Below are 23,146 nucleotides of genomic sequence, written 5' to 3'. Positions count from 1 at the left end.
ACACATCAGTAAGCATTTTGTTCATCAGTGAATTCAACCTTTTTTCTCAATCGGAATAGGCAAGGATAATGACAGATATATTTTACAATGTTAGAAAGTTCATCATTTTATTTAATTGTGTGAATAAAAGGAATCGCCTCCCCGTCTGGGAATTGAACCCAGGTCTCCCGCGTGACAGGCGGGGATACTGACCACTATACTAACGAGGACTTATTGGCATTAGTTAAACAGTGCTCACCTCCTTGGGGTTAAGGCATACCATCGATCAATTCACAGTATTGTAATAGGCAGATTTGCTGCTTTTGGTTAGGACAAGTAATCTTTTTTCCTAAATATTACAATACAGAAATTCCTAGCCAAAAACAATCAGTTTTATCAAGAAATGATTTCATTGAAATAAATATCTATCTATCGATCTGTCTATCTGGCTATCTTTCTAACTATCAATATATATATTTATATATATATATATCTATATAATTAGCTCACTTTACCATTTGCAGCTTATAACTATTAGCCACCAGGGGTCACTACTAACCAAAATCAGTCATTCTACTTGTAAATTGTGCCAATCGAGTGGAACAGCAGCCTAGGATTCTCCACTGCTTCCACTCATTTTCCAAGAGAATGCAGATGTAAAGTGTTTTTGATGGTACGCCTGTGCATATTGAAATATTCAGAGCATATTCTGAATTTCAGTTAACACATCAGTAAGCATTTTGGCCATCACTGACTTCAACCTTTTTTCTCAATCGGACTAGGCATGGATAATGACAGATATATTTTACAATGTTAGAAAGTACATCATTTTATTTAATTGTGTGAATAAAAGGAATCGCCTCCCCGTCGGGGAATTGAACCCTGGTCTCCCGCGTGACAGGAGGGGATACTGACCACTATACTAACGAGGACTTATTGGCATCAGTTAAACAGTGCTCACCTCCTTGGGGTTAAGGCATACCCTCGATCAATTCACAGTATTGTAATAGGCAGATTTGCTGCTTTTCGTTAGGACAAGAAATCTTTTTTCCTAAATATTACAATACAGAAATTCCTAGCCAAAAACAATCAGTTTTATCAAGAAATTATTTCATTGAAATAAATATCTATCTATCGATCTGTCTATCTAGCTATCTTTCTAACTATCAATATATATATTTATATATATATATATCTATATAATCAGCTCACTTTACCATTTGCAGCTTATAACTATTAGCCACCAGGGGTCACTACTAACCAAAAGCAGTCATTCTACTTGTAAATTGTGCCAATCGAGTGAAACAGCAGCCTAGGATTCACCAGTGCTTCATCTCATTTTCCAAGAGAATGCAGATGTAAAGTGTTTTTGATGGTACGCCTGTGCATATTGAAATATTCAGAGCATATTATGAATTTCAGTTAACACATCAGTAAGCATTTTGTTCATCAGTGAATTCAACCTTTTTTCTCAATCGGAATAGGCAAGGATAATGACAGATATATTTTACAATGTTAGAAAGTTCATCATTTTATTTAATTGTGTGAATAAAAGGAATCGCCTCCCCGTCTGGGAATTGAACCCCGGTCTCCCGCGTGACAGGCGGGGATACTGACCACTATACTAACGAGGACTTATTGGCATTAGTTAAACAGTGCTCACCTCCTTGGGGTTAAGGCATACCATTGATCAATTCACAGTATTGTAATAGGCAGATTTGCTGCTTTTGGTTAGGACAAGTAATCTTTTTTCCTAAATATTACAATACAGAAATTCCTAGCCAAAAACAATCAGTTTTATCAAGAAATGATTTCATTGAAATAAATATCTATCTATCGATCTGTCTATCTGGCTATCTTTCTAACTATCAATATATATATTTATATATATATATATATATATAATTAGCTCACTTTACCATTTGCAGCTTATAACTATTAGCCACCAGGGGTCACTACTAACCAAAATCAGTCATTCTACTTGTAAATTGTGCCAATCGAGTGGAACAGCAGCCTAGGATTCTCCACTGCTTCCACTCATTTTCCAAGAGAATGCAGATGTAAAGTGTTTTTGATGGTAAGCCTGTGCATATTGAAATATTCAGAGCATATTCTGAATTTCAGTTAATACATCAGTAAGCATTTTGGCCATCACTGACTTCAACCTTTTTTCTCAATCGGACTAGGCATGGATAATGACAGATATATTTTACAATGTTAGAAAGTACATCATTTTATTTAATTGTGTGAATAAAAGGAATCGCCTCCCCGTCGGGGAATTGAACCCTGGTCTCCCGCGTGACAGGAGGGGATACTGACCACTATACTAACGAGGACTTATTGGCATCAGTTAAACAGTGCTCACCTCCTTGGGGTTAAGGCATACCCTCGATCAATTCACAGTATTGTAATAGGCAGATTTGCTGCTTTTCGTTAGGACAAGAAATCTTTTTTCCTAAATATTACAATACAGAAATTCCTAGCCAAAAACAATCAGTTTTATCAAGAAATTATTTCATTGAAATAAATATCTATCTATCGATCTGTCTATCTAGCTATCTTTCTAACTATCAATATATATATTTATATATATATATATCTATATAATCAGCTCACTTTACCATTTGCAGCTTATAACTATTAGCCACCAGGGGTCACTACTAACCAAAAGCAGTCATTCTACTTGTAAATTGTGCCAATCGAGTGAAACAGCAGCCTAGGATTCACCAGTGCTTCATCTCATTTTCCAAGAGAATGCAGATGTAAAGTGTTTTTGATGGTACGCCTGTGCATATTGAAATATTCAGAGCATATTATGAATTTCAGTTAACACATCAGTAAGCATTTTGTTCATCAGTGAATTCAACCTTTTTTCTCAATCGGAATAGGCAAGGATAATGACAGATATATTTTACAATGTTAGAAAGTTCATCATTTTATTTAATTGTGTGAATAAAAGGAATCGCCTCCCCGTCTGGGAATTGAACCCCGGTCTCCCGCGTGACAGGCGGGGATACTGACCACTATACTAACGAGGACTTATTGGCATTAGTTAAACAGTGCTCACCTCCTTGGGGTTAAGGCATACCATTGATCAATTCACAGTATTGTAATAGGCAGATTTGCTGCTTTTGGTTAGGACAAGTAATCTTTTTTCCTAAATATTACAATACAGAAATTCCTAGCCAAAAACAATCAGTTTTATCAAGAAATGATTTCATTGAAATAAATATCTATCTATCGATCTGTCTATCTGGCTATCTTTCTAACTATCAATATATATATTTATATATATATATATATATATATATATATAATCAGCTCACTTTACCATTTGCAGCTTATAACTATTAGCCACCAGGGGTCACTACTAACCAAAGCAGTCATTCTACTTGTAAATTGTGCCAATCGAGTGGAACAGCAGCCTAGGATTCTCCACTGCTTCCACTCATTTTCCAAGAGAATGCAGATGTAAAGTGTTTTTGATGGTACGCCTGTGAATATTGAAATATTCAGAGCATATTCTGAATTTCAGTTAACACATCAGTAAGCATTTTGGCCATCACTGAATTCAACCTTTTTTCTCAATCGGACTAGGCATGGATAATGACAGATATATTTTACAATGTTAGAAAGTACATCATTTTATTTAATTGTGTGAATAAAAGGAATCGCCTCCCCGTCGGGGAATTGAACCCTGGTCTCCCGCGTGACAGGAGGGGATACTGACCACTATACTAACGAGGACTTATTGGCATCAGTTAAACAGTGCTCACCTCCTTGGGGTTAAGGCATACCCTCGATCAATTCACAGTATTGTAATAGGCAGATTTGCTGCTTTTCGTTAGGACAAGAAATCTTTTTTCCTAAATATTACAATACAGAAATTCCTAGCCAAAAACAATCAGTTTTATCAAGAAATTATTTCATTGAAATAAATATCTATCTATCGATCTGTCTATCTAGCTATCTTTCTAACTATCAATATATATATTTATATATATATATATCTATATAATCAGCTCACTTTACCATTTGCAGCTTATAACTATTAGCCACCAGGGGTCACTACTAACCAAAAGCAGTCATTCTACTTGTAAATTGTGCCAATCGAGTGAAACAGCAGCCTAGGATTCACCAGTGCTTCATCTCATTTTCCAAGAGAATGCAGATGTAAAGTGTTTTTGATGGTACGCCTGTGCATATTGAAATATTCAGAGCATATTATGAATTTCAGTTAACACATCAGTAAGCATTTTGTTCATCAGTGAATTCAACCTTTTTTCTCAATCGGAATAGGCAAGGATAATGACAGATATATTTTACAATGTTAGAAAGTTCATCATTTTATTTAATTGTGTGAATAAAAGGAATCGCCTCCCCGTCTGGGAATTGAACCCCGGTCTCCCGCGTGACAGGCGGGGATACTGACCACTATACTAACGAGGACTTATTGGCATTAGTTAAACAGTGCTCACCTCCTTGGGGTTAAGGCATACCATCGATCAATTCACGGTATTGTAATAGGCAGATTTGCTGCTTTTGGTTAGGACAAGTAATCTTTTTTCCTAAATATTACAATACAGAAATTCCTAGCCAAAAACAATCAGTTTTATCAAGAAATGATTTCATTGAAATAAATATCTATCTATCGATCTGTCTATCTGGCTATCTTTCTAACTATCAATATATATATTTATATATATATATATATCTATATAATCAGCTCACTTTACCATTTGCAGCTTATAACTATTAGCCACAGGGGTCACTACTAACCAAAAGCAGTCATTCTACTTGTAAATTGTGCCAATCGAGTGGAACAGCAGCCTAGGATTCACCACTGCTTCATCTCATTTTCCAAGAGAATGCAGATGCAAAGTGTTTTTGATGGTACGCCTGTGCATATTGAAATATTCAGAGCATATTCTGAATTTCAGTTAACACATCAGTAAGCCTTTTGGCCATCACTGAATTCAACCTTTTTTCTCAATCGGAATAGGCATGGATAATGACAGATATATTTTACAATGTTAGAAAGTACATCATTTTATTTAATTGTGTGAATAAAAGGAATCGCCTCCCCGTCGGGGAATTGAACCCTGGTCTCCCGCGTGACAGGAGGGGATACTGACCACTATACTAACGAGGACTTATTGGCATCAGTTAAACAGTGCTCACCTATTTGGGGTTAAGGCATACCCTCGATCAATTCACAGTATTGTAATAGGCAGATTTGCTGCTTTTCGTTAGGACAAGAAATCTTTTTTCCTAAATATTACAATACAGAAATTCCTAGCCAAAAACAATCAGTTTTATCAAGAAATTATTTCATTGAAATAAATATCTATCTATCGATCTGTCTATCTGGCTATCTTTCTAACTATCAATATATATATTTATATATATATATATCTATATAATCAGCTCACTTTACCATTTGCAGCTTATAACTATTAGCCACCAGGGGTCACTACTAACCAAAAGCAGTCATTCTACTTGTAAATTGTGCCAATCGAGTGGAACAGCAGCCTAGGATTCACCACTGCTTGATCTCATTTTCCAATAGAATGCAGATGTAAAGTGTTTTTGATGGTACGCCTGTGCATATTGAAATATTCAGAGCATATTATGAATTTCAGTTAACACATCAGTAAGCATTTTGTTCATCAGTGAATTCAACCTTTTTTCTCAATCGGAATAGGCATGGATAATGACAGATATATTTTACAATGTTAGAAAGTGCATCATATTATTTAATTGTGTGAATAAAAGGAATCGCCTCCCCGTCGGGGAATTGAACCCCGGTCTCCCGCGTGACAGGCGGGGATACTGACCACTATACTAACGAGGACTCATTGGCATCAGTTAAACAGTGCTCACCTCCTTGGGGTTAAGGCATACCCTCGAACAATTCACAGTATTGTAATAGGCAGATGTGCTGCTTTTGGTTAGGACAAGTCATCTTTTTTCCTAAATATTTCAATACAGAAATTATTAGCCAAAAACAATCAGTATTATCAAGAAATTATTTCATTGAAATAAATATCTATCTATCGATCTGTCTATCTAGCTATCTTTCTAACTATCAATATATATATTTATATATATATATATATATCTATATAATCAGCTCACTTTACCATTTGCAGCTTATAACTATTAGCCACCAGGGGTCACTACTAACCAAAATCAGTCATTCTACTTGTAAATTGTGCCAATCGAGTGGAACAGCAGCCTAGGATTCACCACTGCTTCATCTCATTTTCCAAGAGAATGCAGATGTAAAGTGTTTTTGATGGTACGCCTGTGCATATTGAAATATTCAGAGCATATTATGAATTTCAGTTAACACATCAGTAAGCATTTTGTCCATCGGTGAATTCAACCGTTTTTCTCAATCGGAATAGGCAAGGATAATGACAGATATATTTTACAATGTTAAAAAGTACATCATTTTATTTAATTGTGTGAATAAAAGGAACCGCCTCCCCGTCGGGGAATTGAACCCCGGTCTCCCACGTGACAGGCAGGGATACTGACCACTATACTAACGAGGACTTATTGGCATCAGTTAAACAGTGCTCACCTCCTTGGGGTTAAGGCATACCATCGATCAATTCACAGTATTGTAATAGGCAGATTTGCTGCTTTTGGTTAGGACAAGTAATCTTTTTTCCCAAATATTACAATACAGAAATTCCTAGCCAAAAACAATCAGTTTTATCAAGAAATTATTTCATTGAAATAAATATCTATCTATCGATCTGTCTATCTAGCTATCTTTCTAACTATCAATATATATATTTATATATATATATATCTATATAATCAGTTCACTTTACCATTTGCAGCTTATAACTATTAGCCACCAGGGGTCACTACTAACCAAAAGCAGTCATTCTACTTGTAAATTGTGCCAATCGAGTGAAACAGCAGCCTAGGATTCACCAGTGCTTCATCTCATTTTCCAAGAGAATGCAGATGTAAAGTGTTTTTGATGGTACGCCTGTGCATATTGAAATATTCAGAGCATATTATGAATTTCAGTTAACACATCAGTAAGCATTTTGTTCATCAGTGAATTCAACCTTTTTTCTCAATCGGAATAGGCAAGGATAATGACAGATATATTTTACAATGTTAGAAAGTTCATCATTTTATTTAATTGTGTGAATAAAAGGAATCGCCTCCCCGTCTGGGAATTGAACCCCGGTCTCCCGCGTGACAGGCGGGGATACTGACCACTATACTAACGAGGACTTATTGGCATTAGTTAAACAGTGCTCACCTCCTTGGGGTTAAGGCATACCATCGATCAATTCACAGTATTGTAATAGGCAGATTTGCTGCTTTTGGTTAGGACAAGTAATCTTTTTTCCTAAATATTACAATACAGAAATTCCTAGCCAAAAACAGTTTTATCAAGAAATGATTTCATTGAAATAAATATCTATCTATCGATCTGTCTATCTGGCTATCTTTCTAACTATCAATATATATATTTATATATATATATATATCTATATAATCAGCTCACTTTACCATTTGTAGCTTATAACTATTAGCCACCAGGGGTCACTACTAACCAAAAGCAGTCATTCTACTTGTAAATTGTGCCAATCGAGTGGAACAGCAGCCTAGGATTCACCACTGCTTCATCTCATTTTCCAAGAGAATGCAGATGCAAAGTGTTTTTGATGGTACGCCTGTGCATATTGAAATATTCAGAGCATATTCTGAATTTCAGTTAACACATCAGTAAGCATTTTGGCCATCACTGAATTCAACCTTTTTTCTCAATCGGAATAGGCATGGATAATGACAGATATATTTTACAATGTTAGAAAGTACATCATTTTATTTAATTGTGTGAATAAAAGGAATCGCCTCCCCGTCGGGGAATTGAACCCTGGTCTCCCGCATGACAGGAGGGGATACTGACCACTATACTAACGAGGACTTATTGGCATCAGTTAAACAGTGCTCACCTATTTGGGGTTAAGGCATACCCTCGATCAATTCACAGTATTGTAATAGGCAGATGTGCTCCTTTTGGTTAGGACAATAAATCTTTTTTCCTAAATATTACAATACAGAAATTCCTAGCCAAAAACAATCAGTTTTATCAAGAAATTATTTCATTGAAATAAATATCTATCTATCGGTCTATCTGGCTATCTTTCTAACTATCAATATATATATTTATATATATATATATCTATATAATCAGCTCACTTTACCATTTGCAGCTTATAACTATTAGCCACCAGGGGTCACTACTAACCAAAAGCAGTCATTCTACTTGTAAATTGTGCCAATCGAGTGGAACAGCAGCCTAGGATTCACCACTGCTTCATCTCATTTTCCAAGAGAATGCAGATGTAAAGTGTTTTTGATGGTACGCCTGTGCATATTGAAATATTCAGAGCATATTATGAATTTCAGTTAACACATCAGTAAGCATTTTGTTCATCAGTGAATTCAACCTTTTTTCTCAATCGGAATAGGCAAGGATAATGACAGATATATTTTACAATGTTAGAAAGTTCATCATTTTATTTAATTGTGTGAATAAATGGAATCGCCTCCCCGTCAGGGAATTGAACCCCGGTCTCCCGCGTGACAGGCAGGGATACTGACCACTATACTAACGAGGACTTATTGGCATTAGTTAAACAGTGCTCACCTCCTTGGGGTTAAGGCATACCATCGATCAATTCACAGTATTGTAATAGGCAGATTTGCTGCTTTTGGTTAGGACAAGTAATCTTTTTTCCTAAATATTACAATACAGAAATTCCTAGCCAAAAACAATCAGTTTTATCAAGAAATGATTTCATTGAAATAAATATCTATCTATCGATCTGTCTATCTGGCTATCTTTCTAACTATCAATATATATATTTATATATATATATATATCTATATAATCAGCTCACTTTACCATTTGCAGCTTATAACTATTAGCCACCAGGGGTCACTACTAACCAAAAGCAGTCATTCTACTTGTAAATTGTGCCAATCGAGTGGAACAGCAGCCTAGGATTCACCACTGCTTCATCTCATTTTCCAAGAGAATGCAGATGTAAAGTGTTTTTGATGGTACGCCTGTGCATATTGAAATATTCAGAGCATATTCTGAATTTCAGTTAACACATCAGTAAGCATTTTGGCCATCACTGAATTCAACCTTTTTTCTCAATCGGAATAGGCATGGATAATGACAGATATATTTTACAATGTTAGAAAGTACATCATTTTATTTAATTGTGTGAATAAAAGGAATCGCCTCCCCGTCGGGGAATTGAACCCCGGTCTCCCGCGTGACAGGCGGGGATACTGACCACTATACTAACGAGGACTTATTGGCATCAGTTAAACAGTGCTCACCTCCTTGGGGTTAAGGCATACCCTCGAACAATTCACAGTATTGTAATAGGCAGATGTGCTGCTTTTGGTTAGGATAAGTCATCTTTTTTCCTAAATATTTCAATACAGAAATTATTAGCCAAAACAATCAGTATTATCAAGAAATTATTTCATTGAAATAAATATCTATCTATCGATCTGTCTATCTAGCTATCTTTCTAACTATCAATATATATATTTATATATATATATATCTATATAATCAGCTCACTTTACCATTTGCAGCTTATAACTATTAGCCACCAGGGGTCACTACTAACCAAAAGCAGTCATTCTACTTGTAAATTGTGCCAATCGAGTGGAACAGCAGCCTAGGATTCACCACTGCTTCATCTCATTTTCCAAGAGAATGCAGATGTAAAGTGTTTTTGATGGTACGCCTGTGCATATTGAAATATTCAGAGCATATTATGAATTTCAGTTAACACATCAGTAAGCATTTTGTCCATCGGTGAATTCAACCTTTTTTCTCAATCGGAATAGGCAAGGATAATGACAGATATATTTTACAATGTTAAAAAGTACATCATTTTATTTAATTGTGTGAATAAAAGGAACCGCCTCCCCGTCGGGGAATTGAACCCCGGTCTCCCACGTGACAGGCGGGGATACTGACCACTATACTAACGAGGACTTATTGGCATCAGTTAAACAGTGCTCACCTCCTTGGGGTTAAGGCATACCATCGATCAATTCACAGTATTGTAATAGGCAGATTTGCTGCTTTTGGTTAGGACAAGTAATCTTTTTTCCTAAATATTACAATACAGAAATTCCTAGCCAAAAACAATCAGTTTTATCAAGAAATTATTTCATTGAAATAAATATCTATCTATCGATCTGTCTATCTAGCTATCTTTCTAACTATCAATATATATATTTATATATATATATATCTATATAATCAGCTCACTTTACCATTTGCAGCTTATAACTATTAGCCACCAGGGGTCACTACTAACCAAAAGCAGTCATTCTACTTGTAAATTGTGCCAATCGAGTGGAACAGCAGCCTAGGATTCACCACTGCTTGATCTCATTTTCCAAGAGAATGCAGATGTAAAGTGTTTTTGATGGTACGCCTGTGCATATTGAAATATTCAGAGCATATTATGAATTTCAGTTAACACATCAGTAAGCATTTTGTTCATCAGTGAATTCAACCTTTTTTCTCAATCGGAATAGGCATGGATAATGACAGATATATTTTACAATGTTAGAAAGTACATCATTTTATTTAATTGTGTGAATAAAAGGAACCGCCTCCCCGTCGGGGAATTGAACCCCGGTCTCCCGCGTGACAGGCGGGGATACTGACCACTATACTAACGAGGACTTATTGGCATCAGTTAAACAGTGCTCACCTCCTTGGGGTTAAGGCATACCCTCGAACAATTCACAGTATTGTAATAGGCAGATGTGCTGCTTTTGGTTAGGACAAGTCATCTTTTTTCCTAAATATTTCAATACAGAAATTATTAGCCAAAAACAATCAGTATTATCAAGAAATTATTTCATTGAAATAAATATCTATCTATCGATCTGTCTATCTAGCTATCTTTCTAACTATCAATATATATATTTATATATATATATATCTATATAATCAGCTCACTTTACCATTTGCAGCTTATAACTATTAGCCACCAGGGGTCACTACTAACCAAAAGCAGTCATTCTACTTGTAAATTGTGCCAATCGAGTGGAACAGCAGCCTAGGATTCACCACTGCTTCATCTCATTTTCCAAGAGAATGCAGATGTAAAGTGTTTTTGATGGTACGCCTGTGCATATTGAAATATTCAGAGCATATTATGAATTTCAGTTAACACATCAGTAAGCATTTTGTCCATCGGTGAATTCAACCTTTTTTCTCAATCGGAATAGGCAAGGATAATGACAGATATATTTTACAATGTTTAAAAGTACATCATTTTATTTAATTGTGTGAATAAAAGGAGCCGCCTCCCCGTCGGGGAATTGAACCCCGGTCTCCCACGTGACAGGCGGGGATACTGACCACTATACTAACGAGGACTTATTGGCATCAGTTAAACAGTGCTCACCTCCTTGGGGTTAAGGCATACCATCGATCAATTCACAGTATTGTAATAGGCAGATTTGCTGCTTTTGGTTAGGACAAGTAATCTTTTTTCCTAAATATTACAATACAGAAATTCCTAGCCAAAAACAATCAGTTTTATCAAGAAATTATTTCATTGAAATAAATATCTATCTATCGATCTGTCTATCTAGCTATCTTTCTAACTATCAATATATATATTTATATATATATATATCTATATAATCAGCTCACTTTACCATTTGCAGCTTATAACTATTAGCCACCAGGGGTCACTACTAACCAAAAGCAGTCATTCTACTTGTAAATTGTGCCAATCGAGTGAAACAGCAGCCTAGGATTCACCAGTGCTTCATCTCATTTTCCAAGAGAATGCAGATGTAAAGTGTTTTTGATGGTACGCCTGTGCATATTGAAATATTCAGAGCATATTATGAATTTCAGTTAACACATCAGTAAGCATTTTGTTCATCAGTGAATTCAACCTTTTTTCTCAATCGGAATAGGCAAGGATAATGACAGATATATTTTACAATGTTAGAAAGTTCATCATTTTATTTAATTGTGTGAATAAAAGGAATCGCCTCCCCGTCTGGGAATTGAACCCCGGTCTCCCGCGTGACAGGCGGGGATACTGACCATTATACTAACGAGAACTTATTGGCATTAGTTAAACAGTGCTTACCTCCTTGGGGTTAAGGCATACCATCGATCAATTCACAGTATTGTAATAGGCAGATTTGCTGCTTTTGGTTAGGACAAGTAATCTTTTTTCCTAAATATTACAATACAGAAATTCCTAGTCAAAAACAATCAGTTTTATCAAGAAATGATTTCATTGAAATAAATATCTATCTATCGATCTGTCTATCTGGCTATCTTTCTAACTATCAATATCTATATTTATATATATATTCACAGAAAAAACCATAGGTTATAGACCATATATAGTTAGGAATTAGCATTTACAAAACCTTGAAAATTCACTGAAAAAACCATAGGTTATAGACCATATATAGTTAGGAAATAGCATTTAGAAAACCTTATTTTACTCACACAAAACCATTGAAATTCCATATATAGTTAGTTGCACTAACTATATATCGCGCACCTGCAATCCACTGCTGATGATGTCACATATTACATCATTCATGACATGGTCAGTGACATCACTGATGACATCACTGATGACATCTCAAATGACATCACTGATGACATCACTGATGACATCTCATTTGACATTACTGATCACATCACTGATGACATCATTCATGTGATGATACAATGAACCTCTTCAGACTCTAATATAACCTTAGATACACTCAGTGTAAACAGACACTCACAGACTGTCACTCATCCATGGAGTTACTCACACACCTAGTCAGTCTTGCAAAGAATCAATCACACCTCGATTTCCTCATCTATATAGTTATACACACCTTACTTATTGGAACATATAATAACACATATTTACTCTGTTATACAATCCCTGATACAAGTTCACAATAATCCATACAGCCACTCACACATTCACTGGCTCTTATGCACAGTTATTTATATATGTCAACTATCACATGTACTGTGTTTTACATATGTACTTACTTTGACATGTAGCACTGAGATATCCATTCACTCACCAATACACTCATGCACACAGTCAACCGCCCATACAGATGTTTCCACATGCACTTTTGAACCCATACATCTAGTGAATCAACTGCTCACACATCTATGCACAGAGTCATACACCTCCCAGACACCCACACACACACTCAGTCTCCCATACAAATACTTGGGCAACTAATCAATAACCCATATAGTTAGTCATATAGCTAATGATCAACACATGCATCAGATTACAAAACAACAGACACAATGATGCACAATTTAAAACAGTTTAGTCACTAACCCATGCACTCAGTGAGACACATTTAATCACTCACTTATACAGTCAGTCATGCACCTACTAAATCCTTCATCCAGACACTTATACATCCACTCATTCTTCAATATGTAAGACATATTTTAACTTTACAGAAGCATACAGTCACTGGATGTTGTCATCAGTGATGTCATCAGTGATGTCATTTGAGATGTCATCAGTGATGTCATCAGTGATGTCACTGACCATGTCATGAATGATGTAATATGTGACATCATCAGCAGTGGATTGCAGGTGCGCGATATATAGTTAGTGCAACTAACTATATATGGAATTTCAATGGTTTTGTGTGAGTAAAATAAGGTTTTCTAAATGCTATTTCCTAACTATATATGGTCTATAACCTATGGTTTTTTCAGTGAATTTTCAAGGTTTTGTAAATGCTAATTCCTAACTATATATGGTCTATAACCTATGGTTTTTTCTGTGAATTTCATTGGTTTTTTAACAGCTAATATCTGTAGCTGTAAAATGTATTCTTCTTTAAATCCAAAAATATATTTTATATGTTTATGAATAATTTTTTTTTTAAATATTTTTTTTTCTTCGTTCCCGCTTCGCGAATCGGGAAGCTTCCCGTTAGCTGACCTTGATGCCGCGAAATAGACCGCGAGCCGGTAAACGTTTCTTTACCGCAAGTGCCGCGTTAGAAAACAACATTGTGACGCCTCCCGTCCGCATGACGTTTCACGTTGTCGAGTGATACGTCATATGACGTGCTACGTTAGCGAACTGGTACGCGAAGCGAGTCGCAAAGCGCAGGTTTCTGGAAGCAAACCGGGAGGCCCTGCAAAGCGCTTAACGTAAACACAGCAAGTCATGTGACTTGGTAATAACACTTTTCATTGGTTCATTTCACTTTTGGTTTCCTAATGATGTAAGACTAGGTCATATAATCTAAAATGAACACTTTTGATTGGTTGAGAACTCTTGTTTTTCCCAAATGATGAAAATCCCTCCTTCTTTCCTCACTCTGACTTTCATCATTGTGAGAGAAAGACCCTTTGTGATCACTGAGCAATGGCTTCTTTAGTAGCTTCAGCTGGTGCTTCCCCACCACCTCCACCACATCCAAGGAAGAGTGGACCACCTGCTCAAGTTGTAATTCAACAAGAAGAAGAAGAAGAGGAACAGGAGGACGAGCACGAAGAGAGGCAGTTTTTGCCTGAGCAGCCCAAGACGTCTCACCGGAAAGAAAACTTCATTTGGCAATTTTTTAAAATTCCCAAAGGTCAGAAAAAAGTAAATGCAAGATACGTAACTTGCCTTATATGTCAAGATAGACTGTCCAGAGGGACCGACAAAAAATACCGTTTCGGAAACTACACAATGCATCGCCATATGACTAGGTGGCATCCTAACAACTACAGTGCTGCACAGTTTCGGAACGACCTAGATAATCTCCCTATTATGGCCAGAAGATCTGTTGTACCGGAAGTAACGGGACCAGAGGGCAGGGAGATGGTGCCAAATATACAAATGAGATTTGGTGAAGTAAAACACACCTGCGTATTTTGCGATGGATTCATTTCCTACGGAGAAAGAAGCATCACTCTGATCAACAGAGCTATTGACTATCATATGCAAGTTTGTCCGAAACGCCCAAAATAATAAATACTTCTTTTTTTTGTTTTGTTGCTCCTGTTGAGCCCTTTACAATGAATCGTTTTCATTGCCCCCTCCAAGAAAAACCCCAAAAAATATAAAACTGTTCCGAAAAATTCAAAAACAGTAAAAAAATGTTCAGAAAAATAAAAAAAAAAGTTCTTTTCAGAACTACCTCCCCGTTATTAAAAAATTGGTACAATATTTGGAACTGTGCCAACCTCTATTTCTCTTAGTTCGCTTCCTAGTTCGCTCGCTGGTACGCGAACTGGAAGCGAACCAAAAACAGTAAGTATAAGGGAAGGAAACACACACTTATGTTAAAAGAAAGACAGCTATAGGGGAGTAAACTAGAGATACTATTACCCATAATCCACTACTGATGATGTCACATATTACATCATTCATGACATGCTCAGTGACATCATCAGCAGAGGATTGCGGGTTTTTTGGCAACATGCCTTATCCACGGTTTAATAACGCTGCCTTTTGCTTTATATAAGTTTTCAAATTGTATGAAATATATACCAATAGGTCTTTATGAACCTTTAGGTAGTGCTTTTGTTCATGAGGTCTGGTCGCTTCCATACACATACAGATGTTTCAAAGATGATCAAGAAGTTTATCTGAATGGAGAGGAATGCACTGAGACGCCAGATCATTCACTAATGTGTAGGCACATACAGTTACACGATTCATGCAACAAACACCGACCAAATATGGCTTGCGTGTTGCAAGGCACGCCAGTTCCTGCTATCATCCCCACGTTCAAGTTGTTGGAAAATGGTAGTTATTTGATGCTCAATAATGAAGATTGTTCTGAGTTAATTAAAAAGTATTCCTTTTATCGTAACAGTAAGTGAACGGGTTATTTGCTGCAGAAATGTTCTATTTCCTCCCACACATGAACATAGGGAGTTTTCAATCTGGCCACAAATACCAACCTTGGGACACGTTTCAACGGCATGACAAGAATAAGAGCTCTTTTGTCTCAGAGAGAGGTGGACTTGAGTTCGGCCCGTGAAACTTTCGTACTTCACATAGCGAACACCCGTACACAGGTTTGCCTTTCAATTTCAGCAACATGTTTCCGACTATCTTTAACGCATCCTCCACAAAATCCCTGGCACACTTTTTTAAAGTTGTTACCAGTGGTCTCGTGACTTCATTTGAGAAAATCTTTGGAGTCATCCCTGCTCCCTTTCATTCCATTTTCTCCACTCTGCTTCGTGGATTGCATTTTTACTTGCATTACCAGCGGACGCTCTTGTGCTTTTTTACATTTTTAAATATGGATGTCCCTCCTATGCAACCTCCGACCCTGCAGCTGCTGACACTGTTCCGCAATCGCATGCTAGAATATTATGGCACAATGCCGTTGGCGATATTAAGCACGGCATATGGATTATCTTTTCGGTTCTCCTACTTCACCTGTGTCCAGCCTGTATTTCACTGCCTGACCTGTGATTTCGATTGGGCCATTGATTTGTGTCTCTGCGGACCGGTTTCTCCTGACGTCGACTTTAATCAGCTGATGACTCCTATCATTACTCACGAGTTGATTTGTCCTGGCGAAAGGATTATGGCTGTGGCATTGATGCATGGACTACTTGGTCCCTGGAATTTACTGGCGGCAGCACAGTCTTTCTTGGAACACAGCTTTCTTGAAAACCCACCGAGCTGTCCTCTGATGGTGATAGAGGATCCGGTGCTGGGAGAGCACGTATGTTCTTTTCCGCTTTTAAATTGGATGGCTGAACTGTTTTCGGATGAAGACGGTGACTTCCTATTGGAGGCTGTTGCAGCTTATTTTGCATACACAGTTATGTCATAGACCTTTTTCATGTTTCATATGCTGAGTACTAGCATTTCATTGACAATTCATTGACTTATTTGTCAAGTTTTTATTATTTACCTTGCCTATTGGCTTAAGACTCGATAAAGTACTTGGCTGTTTTATTTTTCTTTAGCATTGAATTTTCCTAGTTTTTAATGCTTTACCTTGCGGACCGTCCACATATAAACTTGCAATCTGCTCTCATGAGATGGCACTTCTATTATCTTATTCAGTTCGTTTCCGGATCATGAGGAGGTGTCATCTAGGTCCTGGATATCTTTACACCGTGTTAAGTTAGCATGGGCTCATTACCGGTTTAAACGCCATTTTTCCTTTTTTGCAACTTCTGCACACGACACTTAGTTGTTGCTTTAGCTTTCCACCTAGTAGTTCATCGTGGTTTACATGAGAATAATATGTTATTGGTCTACTATCTGCTTTACTTGTTAAACTATATCTGTACAGCGAGTGCTAAAGTTTCAAGAACAACACGATACAGAATTGTTATGAGGTCTGATCTCCACGACTTCATACTCATAACATAAGTGCAACTTCTGCCAATTCTGGGCATGAGGCGGGTTTTATATTGCTTTGCCGAACACACATACACAACAGTTGATGCGGTTCACATGAAGAGAGAGCTGGTGTATGCTGATGTGATTCCTTCAAATGTAAGACACTAAAGTATGGACACGCCCTAAACCAACACAAAGAGACCTTCTTAGCAAATAATATAATATGTGTATTAGGGAGGGTGAGATATAAGCAGCCGCGGGCCGTGGAGGGAGTTACGATGGGGCAGGGAGGCGGGGAGGGGGAGAAGCAGGGTGGAGCCCTCTCTACCTTGCCCCTCCCCCTCCCCGCCTCCCTGCCCCACCGTAACTCCCTCCACGGCCCGCGGCTGCTTATAAGTGTTGCTAACTCTTATTCATTTACAGCATGTTAACATACTGTCACCATTCGCTTTTTATGTACTAGTAACTATGCTGGTAATTTTGCTACTGATAATATGTGTACTTGTATTCTCCACCCTGCTTCTCCCCCTCCCCGCCTCCCTGCCTCACCGTAACTCCCTCCACGGCCCGCGGCTGCTTATAAGTGTTGCTAACTCTTATTCATTTACAGCATGTTAACATACTATCACCATTCACTTTTTATGTACTAGTAACTATGCTGGTAATTTTGCTACTGATAATATGTGTACTTTTATTATCTAAGGTACTACGCCTGAGAAGACGGCATTAGTAAATAAACATTTCAAATACACATGTGTTCTTCTTAACTCCATGTTCTGGTTTCTAAGAAATATATAACGACCGACTGTTCATGAGTTCCACGTATCCTGAGGTACTATAAGTTCATATTCTGGATTGTCTAAACATTGAGAGTTTGTTATATCCAATGTGACACTGTACCTAGCTTGCTAAATAGTTTTTGATTACTAACGTGAGTTTTGGGACACCCTAATTCGCCGAGGTTCCAATCCTCTGTCCACAGTTCTGTGTGAGAACAGAAACCCTGCGACAAGGGCACCCCCGACCCTTGCTGGAGCTTCATCACACTTGCGATACAACTCCAGCAATGCGCCACCTTTACGGCACAGATACATCACGCATCTGTGCTGTTTTTGCCCCATGATGCGCCGCATTGTAAATGCAGCACACCATAGGTGACGGAACAGCGGCACAGAATGACTAACACATCCCTGGTGATGCGCCAGTCATCATAAATCTATCCCTATGCTTCTTATCTTGTTAGAGATGAACCGCCATATGTATCATAAAAGTTATTTGCATTTCCTAAATAGCGAACTTTAAGGAATAAATAGCGATTCTTTACCATTCCTAGTTTGCGATGAGCTATTTGCTAATTAGCCGAATGTAGCCCAATGAAGCCCAATGTAGCCCAATGTAGCCCAAAGATGGCCGCCAGACACACAAAAAAACAAATGTAGCCCAAATATCAGCCAGATGTAGCCCAACTATAGCCCAGTGACAGAATGACCAATCAGCTTCGCAAACCTCCGTTACGCGAAGCGGAGCGCTGTTACAGATATATATCTTTTTTTGACATTAATTTCTCAAAATCCACTGGAGCACATATATTGAGACCTAGCAAAGGCACATCGGGCTACCAGTCCCTAATATTTTGCCAAGTTTCGTGCAAATCCATTCAGCCGTTCAATTATTATTTTTATTATTTTTTTTTGCCCCGCGGGGCCCTTTTAAAACCTCCACATCAAACCTAGGGGGTCAGCGAGGATCTACTATGCCCCCTTATAGTTATTTCCCCCTTTGTTTTGACCTCCTCTTGTCTCTCGATCCTACCGAGAGACAAGATGGCGGCCGCTACGGACTGTTTGGAATGTTGACAGACGCCGGAGAACCAATCAGCTTCGCTTCACAAAGCTCCGTTGCGCGAAAAGTCCGCGAACCAGAGCGCTAACCGGTCCGCTGTTACAGATATATATCTTTTTTTAAACGTTAATTTCTCAAAATCCACTGGAGCACATATATTGAGACCTACAAAAGGCACATCGGGCTACCAGTCCCTACAATTTTGCCAAGTTTCGTGCAAATCCATTCAGCCGTTCGGGCTAAAAGTGAGGCCAACCGCCCTATGGAAAACTCAATGTTAAAAACACGTTTTGGGACCCCCCTTTTTTCTCGGCCCCCACTGGACGAACCCCCCCCAAATTTTCAAGGGCTGCTCAGAAACAAAATGTGCCATTTTCCTGAAAATTTCAGCCGATTCCGTCCACAAACGCCAAAGTTATTAGACATAGAATTTTCAAAAAACCCATAGAGAAAAAATCCTAACTATATATACCTACTGGCGACCGCCAGTAGGTAATATATATCTATATAATCAGCTCACTTTACCATTTGCAGCTTATAACTATTAGCCACCAGGGGTCACTACTAACCAAAAGCAGTCATTCTACTTGTAAATTGTGCCAATCGAGTGGAACAGCAGCCTAGGATTCTCCACTGCTTCCACTCATTTTCCAAGAGAATGCAGATGTAAAGTGTTTTTGATGGTACGCCTGTGCATATTGAAATATTCAGAGCATATTCTGAATTTCAGTTAACACATCAGTAAGCATTTTGGCCATCACTGAATTCAACCTTTTTTCTCAATCGGACTAGGCATGGATAATGACAGATATATTTTACAATGTTAGAAAGTACATCATTTTATTTAATTGTGTGAATAAAAGGAATCGCCTCCCCGTCGGGGAATTGAACCCTGGTCTCCAGCGTGACAGGAGGGGATACTGACCACTATACTAACGAGGACTTATTGGCATCAGTTGAACAGTGCTCACCTCCTTGGGGTTAAGGCATACCCTCGAACAATTCACAGTATTGTAATAGGCAGATGTGCTGCTTTTGGTTAGGACAAGTCATCTTTTTTCCTAAATATTTCAATACAGAAATTATTAGCCAAAAACAATCAGTATTATCAAGAAATTATTTCATTGAAATAAATATCTATCTATCGATCTGTCTATCTAGCTATCTTTCTAACTATTAATATATATATTTATATATATATATATCTATATAATCAGCTCACTTTACCATTTGCAGCTTATAACTATTAGCCACCAGGGGTCACTACTAACCAAAAGCAGTCATTCTACTTGTAAATTGTGCCAATCGAGTGGAACAGCAGCCTAGGATTCACCACTGCTTCATCTCATTTTCCAAGAGAATGCAGATGTAAAGTGTTTTTGATGGTACGCCTGTGCATATTGAAATATTCAGAGCATATTCTGAATTTCAGTTAACACATCAGTAAGCATTTTGTTCATCAGTGAATTCAACCTTTTTTCTCAATCGGAATAGGCAAGGATAATGACAGATATATTTTACAATGTTAGAAAGTTCATCATTTTATTTAATTGTGTGAATAAAAGGAATCGCCTCCCCGTCTGGGAATTGAACCCCGGTCTCCCGCGTGACAGGCGGGGATACTGACCACTATACTAACGAGGACTTATTGGCATTAGTTAAACAGTGCTCACCTCCTTGGGGTTAAGGCATACCATCGATCAATTCACAGTATTGTAATAGGCAGATTTGCTGCTTTTGGTTAGGACAAGTAATCTTTTTTCCTAAATATTACAATACAGAAATTCCTAGCCAAAAACAATCAGTTTTATCAAGAAATGATTTCATTGAAATAAATATCTATCTATCGATCTGTCTATCTGGCTATCTTTCTAACTATCAATATATATATTTATATATATATATATATATATATATATATAATCAGCTCACTTTACCATTTGCAGCTTATAACTATTAGCCACCAGGGGTCACTACTAACCAAAAGCAGTCATTCTACTTGTAAATTGTGCCAATCGAGTGGAACAGCAGCCTAGGATTCACCACTGCTTCATCTCATTTTCCAAGAGAATGCAGATGCAAAGTGTTTTTGATGGTACGCCTGTGCATATTGAAATATTCAGAGCATATTCTGAATTTCAGTTAACACATCAGTAAGCATTTTGGCCATCACTGAATTCAACCTTTTTTCTCAATCGGAATAGGCATGGATAATGACAGATATATTTTACAATGTTAGAAAGTACATCATTTTATTTAATTGTGTGAATAAAAGGAATCGCCTCCCCGTCGGGGAATTGAACCCTGGTCTCCCGCGTGACAGGAGGGGATACTGACCACTATACTAACGAGGACTTATTGGCATCAGTTAAACAGTGCTCACCTATTTGGGGTTAAGGCATACCCTCGATCAATTCACAGTATTGTAATAGGCAGATTTGCTGCTTTTCGTTAGGACAAGAAATCTTTTTTCCTAAATATTACAATACAGAAATTATTAGCCAAAAACAATCAGTATTATCAAGAAATTATTTCATTGAAATAAATATCTATCTATCGATCTGTCTATCTAGCTATCTTTCTAACTATCAATATATATATTTATATATATATATATCTATATAATCAGCTCACTTTACCATTTGCAGCTTATAACTATTAGCCACCAGGGGTCACTACTAACCAAAAGCAGTCATTCTACTTGTAAATTGTGCCAATCGAGTGGAACAGCAGCCTAGGATTCACCACTGCTTCATCTCATTTTCCAAGAGAATGCAGATGTAAAGTGTTTTTGATGGTACGCCTGTGCATATTGAAATATTCAGAGCATATTATGAGTTTCAGTTAACACATCAGTAAGCATTTTGTCCATCGGTGAATTCAACCTTTTTTCTCAATCGGAATAGGCAAGGATAATGACAGATATATTTTACAATGTTAAAAAGTACATCATTTTATTTAATTGTGTGAATAAAAGGAACCGCCTCCCCGTCGGGGAATTGAACCCCAGTCTCCCACGTGACAGGCGGGGATACTGACCACTATACTAACGAGGACTTATTGGCATCAGTTAAACAGTGCTCACCTCCTTGGGGTTAAGGCATACCATCGATCAATTCACAGTATTGTAATAGGCAGATTTGCTGCTTTTGGTTAGGACAAGTAATCTTTTTTCCTAAATATTACAATACAGAAATTCCTAGCCAAAAACAATCAGTTTTATCAAGAAATTATTTCATTGAAATAAATATCTATCTATCGATCTGTCTATCTAGCTATCTTTCTAACTATCAATATATATATTTATATATATATATATATCTATATAATCAGCTCACTTTACCATTTGCCGCTTATAACTATTAGCCACCAGGGGTCACTACTAACCAAAAGCAGTCATTCTACTTGTAAATTGTGCCAATCCAGTGGAACAGCAGCCTAGGATTCACCACTGCTTGATCTCATTTTCCAAGAGAATGCAGATGTAAAGTGTTTTTGATGGTACGCCTGTGCATATTGAAATATTCAGAGCATATTATGAATTTCAGTTAACACATCAGTAAGCATTTTGTTCATCAGTGAATTCAACCTTTTTTCTCAATCGGAAGAGGCATGGATAATGACAGATATATTTTACAATGTTAGAAAGTACATCATTTTATTTAATTGTGTGAATAAAAGGAATCGCCTCCCCGTCGGGGAATTGAACCCCGGTCTCCCGCGTGACAGGCGGGGATACTGACCACTATACTAACGAGGACTTATTGGCATCAGTTAAACAGTGCTCACCTCCTTGGGGTTAAGGCATACCCTCGAACAATTCACAGTATTGTAATAGGCAGATGTGCTGCTTTTGGTTAGGACAAGTCATCTTTTTTCCTAAATATTTCAATACAGAAATTATTAGCCAA

General features: G+C 37.4%; 7 non-coding genes across 7 annotated transcripts; all 7 read right to left on the bottom strand.

The window, feature by feature from the left end:
- Positions 1–137: 137 nt before the first annotated feature.
- On the bottom strand, positions 138–209 carry TRNAD-GUC (transfer RNA aspartic acid (anticodon GUC)). The gene has a single exon. It is a non-coding gene; the product is annotated as a tRNA-Asp (tRNA).
- Positions 210–5,761: 5,552 nt separating this feature from the next.
- TRNAD-GUC (transfer RNA aspartic acid (anticodon GUC)) lies at positions 5,762–5,833 on the bottom strand. The gene has a single exon. It is a non-coding gene; the product is annotated as a tRNA-Asp (tRNA).
- Positions 5,834–9,271: 3,438 nt separating this feature from the next.
- On the bottom strand, positions 9,272–9,343 carry TRNAD-GUC (transfer RNA aspartic acid (anticodon GUC)). Its single transcript has one exon. It is a non-coding gene; the product is annotated as a tRNA-Asp (tRNA).
- A 629-nt stretch (positions 9,344–9,972) lies between these two features.
- TRNAD-GUC (transfer RNA aspartic acid (anticodon GUC)) lies at positions 9,973–10,044 on the bottom strand. The gene has a single exon. It is a non-coding gene; the product is annotated as a tRNA-Asp (tRNA).
- Positions 10,045–10,674: 630 nt separating this feature from the next.
- On the bottom strand, positions 10,675–10,746 carry TRNAD-GUC (transfer RNA aspartic acid (anticodon GUC)). Its single transcript has one exon. It is a non-coding gene; the product is annotated as a tRNA-Asp (tRNA).
- A 630-nt stretch (positions 10,747–11,376) lies between these two features.
- Positions 11,377–11,448, bottom strand: TRNAD-GUC (transfer RNA aspartic acid (anticodon GUC)). The gene has a single exon. It is a non-coding gene; the product is annotated as a tRNA-Asp (tRNA).
- An 11,475-nt stretch (positions 11,449–22,923) lies between these two features.
- On the bottom strand, positions 22,924–22,995 carry TRNAD-GUC (transfer RNA aspartic acid (anticodon GUC)). Its single transcript has one exon. It is a non-coding gene; the product is annotated as a tRNA-Asp (tRNA).
- Positions 22,996–23,146: the final 151 nt, after the last annotated feature.

This window comes from Lissotriton helveticus, chromosome 1_2, assembly GCF_964261635.1.
Source record: "Lissotriton helveticus chromosome 1_2, aLisHel1.1, whole genome shotgun sequence".
Lineage (NCBI taxonomy): Eukaryota > Metazoa > Chordata > Amphibia > Caudata > Salamandridae > Lissotriton > Lissotriton helveticus.
Note: the sequence above shows the minus strand (reverse complement) of the source record. Positions and strands in the feature narration are given on the sequence as shown.